This window comes from Trachymyrmex cornetzi, unplaced genomic scaffold, assembly GCF_001594075.2.
Source record: "Trachymyrmex cornetzi isolate Tcor2-1 unplaced genomic scaffold, Tcor1.1 scaffold951, whole genome shotgun sequence".
Classification (NCBI taxonomy): domain Eukaryota; kingdom Metazoa; phylum Arthropoda; class Insecta; order Hymenoptera; family Formicidae; genus Trachymyrmex; species Trachymyrmex cornetzi.
This window is the reverse complement of record NW_017300302.1, coordinates 7,127-13,879: the sequence shown is the minus strand read 5'-3', so window position 1 is coordinate 13,879 and position 6,753 is coordinate 7,127. Positions and strand designations below refer to the sequence as shown.

The following is a 6,753-nucleotide window of genomic DNA, read 5'->3' as shown; positions in this document are numbered from 1 at the left end:
TTCTATTGAGTCTTTTTATTGAATCATTTCTATTGTGACGGAAAAATCTGTAATTGATTTTATTTCTAAAATTTATTTTGTTAAAATATCTGAGATTTTAATATTCTGAAATGAGTGCAATGATAGCTTAAATCAATTTAAGTATTGCTTTTTATTTTGTTTTCATAAATGAGTTTAAAAGACACAGTCTAATTCCTGTTTTTATAGTAGAAAATTTTTATTATACCTACTTAAATATGTACACTTAGTTTGAAATTAAAAATAAATTTATTAATGAATGAGTTCTAAAATTAAATTTGTTTATTTTCCCAATAAACAAATTGACGTTATTTACCGTCATTTTGACGTTAAAGATGTCATTTCATGACAATAAGCAATGTCAGCTTGTTTGCTATATTAGAAGTACGATTTAAGAACCAGGTGGAACAATTTAATGACCCGGTCTCCAAATCGTAAACCGAAAGCTACTTTTTATAAAAATCTAATTTAAATAATAATGTAATGTTTATTTCGCAAAAGTATCGTTTTGTTTTATTGCCAATGAACCAAAGTTTAATATAAATACATAAATATTCTGATATTTTCAGGACTTTTGTTTACAATTTTGTTTAAACGTTAGGGGGTACGATATAGGCGACTTCCCCCTATATCGTATGCATTATTGAATATTTCAATTCTATTGTGTAAAATATTTTAAAAAATTTAACTATGCATAAAGAAATCAATGTTCGTACTCATAAAAAGTGTACAAGTACCCCCTAATAGATTAAATAAAAAAATAACACGAATGTTTTTATGTCTTAATTATTTCTATGACAATTCGATAAAATTTATGCGGGTGTTCGAACATTCACGAGCGGTAGCAAGTATATAAATACATAGTATTCACTAATGATAAAAAAATGACTGTTTTTAAAAGTTTAGCAACAGTAATTTTATACTATAATTTTCGCACAAATTTCAAAGAACGATAAGATACAGTATTTCTTTATAAGGGAGTTCGTAATAAGTAAACGCACAGCAAAATATTTCAATCGTCAATTGTTTTTACTCGAAGGAATATCGCTTCGCAGAAATTTAGTGTTTTCTGACTATAAGTATAAAACCTTTGCGCTTGCTACAGTAACCATGAAGGCATTCTATGTATTTCTATTCTTGACCCTCATCGGACTGGTTTTCGCAACAGATGTATGTATAAATTGATGTAATAGTACCACAAATTGATACACAACTATTTTATAGAAATTTTTATTACAAACAGTTTTTATTATTGCAATGTACTTATCAACGTATCAGAAGGTAATAATGTCAGTAAAAATATATAAAGAGATACCTTTTATAAATAGAAAAACTTGTTAGAATTATAAAGAAGGTGAATATTTTAGTAGAATATATTACATTTCTCTCTCTCTTTCTCTCTCCCTCTCTCTCCCTCTCTCTACTTTAAAGATATAAAGTATATTTAGAATATATTACATACCCTGCCTGCACAATACGTGACAAACACGTCTCTATGACGTGCCAACTCGTCACACGTTACGTCGCAGCGACTTCTCGAAACGTAATAGACACGTCGTTGACAAGTGACTAACAGTCAAATTTTTGGTGACAGCAACATCGCAGTGACGAATATTTATGACTTTATGCATCGTGTTGAGCACCTATTTGCGACTTAAGACCCGGTTTTTTATTATCGTTTTTCATTATCTAGTTAAGTCAACTTATGGTTAGGCTTAACTTGATATTTTATCCAATAGGCTTCATCTATGATCATGTCATATATGAAGTCTTTGATGTCGAAATATTGAAAACTGTTAATGTAGCAAATAGGGTTAGGATCCTCAACAAATTTTCTGTCGATTAGTATTATTCAGTTTGAAAATAGCGGAAAAAGAGAATATTATGCGTAGAGAAACTATACACAAAAATTATAATTATAAAAGAATAAAAAACAATTACTTTTTAATTGTACACTGTCGTTTGTAAACTCAATCCAATCTGACTCCTATATTTATTCGCGCTAAACACCGCCATAGATTCTTCGAGAATCAATTTTACCAACTGTACATTATATTTTCTATGCACGTCTATGCGACGTGCAAAAAACGTTACATATTTTCTGCGATTTTGCCATTAAAATAGCATGTCTACGCACGTCGTTGCGATGTGCAAGAGACGTTACATATTTTCTGCGACTTTGCGACCAAAATAGTACGTTTCTGTTACGTATAGTGCAGGCAGGGTATGTACCTATTTATTTTACCCCACACTCTCTCTTATAAATATAATATTGTTTTAAATAATATTTATGATACGTTAAAAAAGTAATAATTGCAACAGCACTTTAAGAACTTCTAATTGCATTGAAAAATGTGATATTGAAACATTAGAAGTTTTTAAATATTTAATTTACAGAGCGAAAATGTTAGTTCAAATTCATACATTAGAATTTACTATTTATTTAACATATTTTATTAATTTTGTACTCGAAATTATCAGCTAAATTATCTAAAAAGTTTAATAAATTCCTTTTAATTAAGTCTTATACTTTTTTTATTAGATACTTGATCGAGGACAATGTTCTTCTGAAAACTGTAATCTTATAGGAAATATTGTGGTAAGGATTATATAAAACTAAATTACATTTGAAAGTTATGCTTATTATTAGAATATAGAAAATAATATGTATTATAACAAGTAATTAAAAAAGTACATATAAATAATTTTATTATACAACTGTGTTTACACGCTAAAATTATATTCAGGATAAACTATTATTTGTGTATGTAATAAAAGTTTGAAGGGGTTATACATAAAATATGTGTTTTTTCAGTATAAACATAAAAAATAATATCATAATACTTTAAAAGTTTAGAACTATTTTAATATATATGATTATGAAATTGTATTAATTATATATTAAAATTAACAATTTGGACTAAATATTACGAAAATAAATAAATGAATAATATTGTCTAATTTATATTATGTTTATGATAGAATATATATAATACTGATAAACGAAAATCACTATTGCTTTTATGTATAGAGAATTCCTTTGAATGTTGCAGAGAATAGTACTTGAATTGTTAGGTTGCGTTATTGGTGATTTATGCAAGATACCTTTATTAGGAAGTTTACTAAGTTCGATATGTATTATTTGTCCCTCATAAGTTAAAAAAAAATCACGGAATGTGCATCAATGTAAGTTATGGATATTAATTTTAAACGTTAGACGTTGTAAAAGATCTTTACAAATAATTTAATAATTTCTAGGACTTCGTATATAAATAATTAAGTTAATTTTCTTACAGGAAGGTTTTAAAGGATAACTATTATGATAGAATTATTGACATCGTAAAGGAACTGTTATGAATCATTTTATCTATAAAATTATGTACTTACTATGATCTTTATTATTGATATACTTATAACACGAATGCACTCTTTTTAAACACTTTAAATTTTGAGATCAGTTACAAATATTGCACGTATTTTGCACTTATAATAAATAAATAATACATTGAGCAACTAGATATTGCTGTAAAATTATTTTATATATCCCATAAAAATATTTGTAAATAACAGGAAATTTAAGCAAATTTGCGACGAGGACCACTCTGTATGTGGCTGTATTTGGCTTCCTTAATGGTATTATCAACGACTTTTTTATATTTGGCGAATACTTTTTGTAATCGAACCATAGCGTATATCCAGGATTTATTTTTTGATAATTACGTCTATTCATTGTTGGATACTCAGCGATATTTGAATGTTGGCGTAAATCCAGGATCTACCTTCCATCGACTACATATAACTGAAATCAAGGGCTGAACAATGAAGATCTATTTTTAATTATTTTCATTGTACTTCTATAATATTGGTGATCTATGTTGATCTATCGTAGTCAACCGCTTTCATATACATACTTGTTTATAACTTTGAAAATGACCCGAAGGTGGTCGAAACGTTAGTTTGATGTAAACATATTTTTAGTTTGATGTAGACATATTTTTATTTTGTTTTTACTTTAATTTTACTTAATATTAATTGTATCATATGTACATTAAAATTTGTTTTGTTCTGGCTCGTAGCTCTTCTGATTATATTTTGTTTTATTTATATTTTAATATTAAATAATTATAATATTGTACGCTTTTCGAACTTCACAGATTTTTTATAATTTTTAGCTATATACATATATTATACATATATGATCGTTTACGAAATAATAATAAAAAAAGATTCATTAACACTTTGTTCATTACAATTTAATAAAAAAAATGTTTTTTATATATATGAGTAGTATATATATGAGAGTTCTAACTCAGGAACTCCGAGGGGAATGCGGGGCGCGGGGGATTCTTCGGTGGCGGCGTATGACGTCATGCGGAGTGGTAGTAAGGCATCCGAGATTTTGGGGACTGCAGGCACGTACAAGACAACAAAAAACATCACAAAAAAAGGAAATATTGCCATGAACAACAAAAAAACAGATAGTTATAAAACGAAAAGTTTTACAAAGAGTATTCACCGGTATATGCTCCAACGGTTTTTCGATCAAGATATAGCGTAATGTAATTTTTCTAGATACAACATTTATTAATTATTTTAAATACCTAAATACGATCAAGTTTCATAATTAATCGATTGAGCGCCAGTATCTGGCTGCTATCGAAATCGATGATATGAAACGCAATATCTTCCTTGATAAAAGAGCCTCAATCCTTTATTCTTTTTTTTTGGAAGGGACATGACAATCGAACATGTTTTTGTAATATGTATCAAGGTTAGTAGGTAAGTGAAACTCGATAGAATTGTATTTTCGTAAACTTTTATGAGGGTAGAGCGTTTTTTTAAACATTCTTTGAAAAATGAGCACATAATGCTCTACTCTGAAAAGAGGGAATTGCAGACGAAAATGAATTCAGTCTAGAAATGTGTCAGATCATAGTACGCTGAAATCTACGAGAGCGAACTCGTCTTACTTTACTGTTAGTAAATCGTTGTAAACATGGATCGAGATTTCAATCAAGCAGAGAGCGATCTGTTGAATCAATCCCACCAAATTGCTAACTTGAGGGAGTGTTTCGCGTGGATAGAAGAGTGCAATGAATTAATTAACCAGCTTGAAGAATGCAATCATGTCAAGCATCCACGGCTCTCCATTGGATGCAGGGGGGCAATCTCTAATCGCTACAATTGCACGACTCGAGGGTACGAAGACTCAATTAGAAAGACGATTTCTGCATTTTGGTGGTGATTACGCGAGCACTAGCAATAACAGTGACAATAACGTGGAAAGATCTTTTTTTGGCGAGAGATCGATGCGGCGTTTAAAAATAGAATTTTAACCGGTGCGGTAATTAACGCGAACTATATCTAGCCGCGACGATTTTTAGAAGACATCAACAGTGTAGTGCTCGAGCGAGTGCAAGATACAATAGAAAGACAACTGTATAAAAGTGAACACCATATTTAACGGCGAATTTGCGACGGACGATAAACGTGCCAATAAAAGTATTAATACTAAAAACTACGAACTCTTTCAAACATCGAACTTGCGTGAGTGGTACGAGCGGCACGTCATCGAACCTACGTTGGCATCTTTGGAGGAGTTTCAAGAACGTGACAGTGGGTGGGCATTGTCGCGAATCATGAATCTTACAATAAACATCAATAAGTGTAATCCATTGCGCGCGGGATGTCGCTTCGAAGTGCCGCGAGAGATAATGACAAAGAGAGCGGTGATTAACGTGCGATCGATGGACAATGCATGCTTCGCGTGGTCGGTGGTCGCCGCTCTGTACCCAGCCAAAAGAAACGCGGATCGCGAATCTTCCTACCCACACTATACGACGGTGCTGAATTTCCAAAATATAGAATTTCCTATAACGTTAAAAGACGTAACGAAATTCGAACGTCTCAACGACGTGTCTATTAACGTATATGTTATCGAGAGACAAAATACGCTAAACGTTCTCCTGATACGACTCACCAACGACAAAAAGGAGAAACATGTCAATTTACTATATTTGCGAGATCCGCGAGACGACAATGTGGGCCATTTCGCATGGATCAAGAATCTGTCTCGGCTCATGAGCAAGCAATTGAACAAACATAACGGCCAAAAGTACATTTGCGATCGATAAGTATATGATTAATAAAAGCGAATTCTTTTTAAAAAATAAAATTAAAAAATCGTTATTTATTTTTTATTTGCAGCTGTTTACATTATTTTCATTCCAACGATAGATTGCAGTTACACATAGTAGATTGCCAACGGATAAACGACTGCGCTATCCGACTACCGAGCAATGACAACAAGTGGCTGAGTTTTATATAACAACTATAATAGGAAGGAACGAGTTCCATTTGTCGTTTACGCTGATTTAAAATGCATCCTCGAGAAAACTGATGGCGATCAGGAAGCATCTACGGTCACGTATCATCATCATCATCAAGTATTTAGCATAGGATATTACGTGCGCTATTCATACGACAATTCGCTATCAAAATATCGATTTCGTCGCGATCCGGATTGCGTTTCATGGTTCGTTGAAGAACTGAGAAGTTTAGCACATTCCGTAAAAAAAATTTTAGTAGCTAATGTCCCCATGGAAACTTTGTCGAGCGAACAGCGGGAGACATTGTACAGCGCGACGCATTGTCACGTGTGTGAAAAGCCTTTCGCGCCAGACGATAATCGAGTAAGAGATCATTGCTATTTAACCGGTCGTTACAATGGTCCCG

The 6,753-nt window shown here is 31.5% G+C and overlaps 1 long non-coding RNA gene across 1 annotated transcript; it reads left to right on the top strand.

Annotated features, from left to right (window-relative positions):
* Window positions 1-1,020: 1,020 nt before the first annotated feature.
* Window positions 1,021-3,536, top strand: LOC108769814 (uncharacterized). The gene is made up of 4 exons (XR_001940561.1): window positions 1,021-1,188; window positions 2,561-2,617; window positions 3,072-3,204; window positions 3,315-3,536. It is a non-coding gene; the product is annotated as an uncharacterized LOC108769814 (long non-coding RNA).
* The last annotated feature ends 3,217 nt before the right edge of the window (window positions 3,537-6,753 follow it).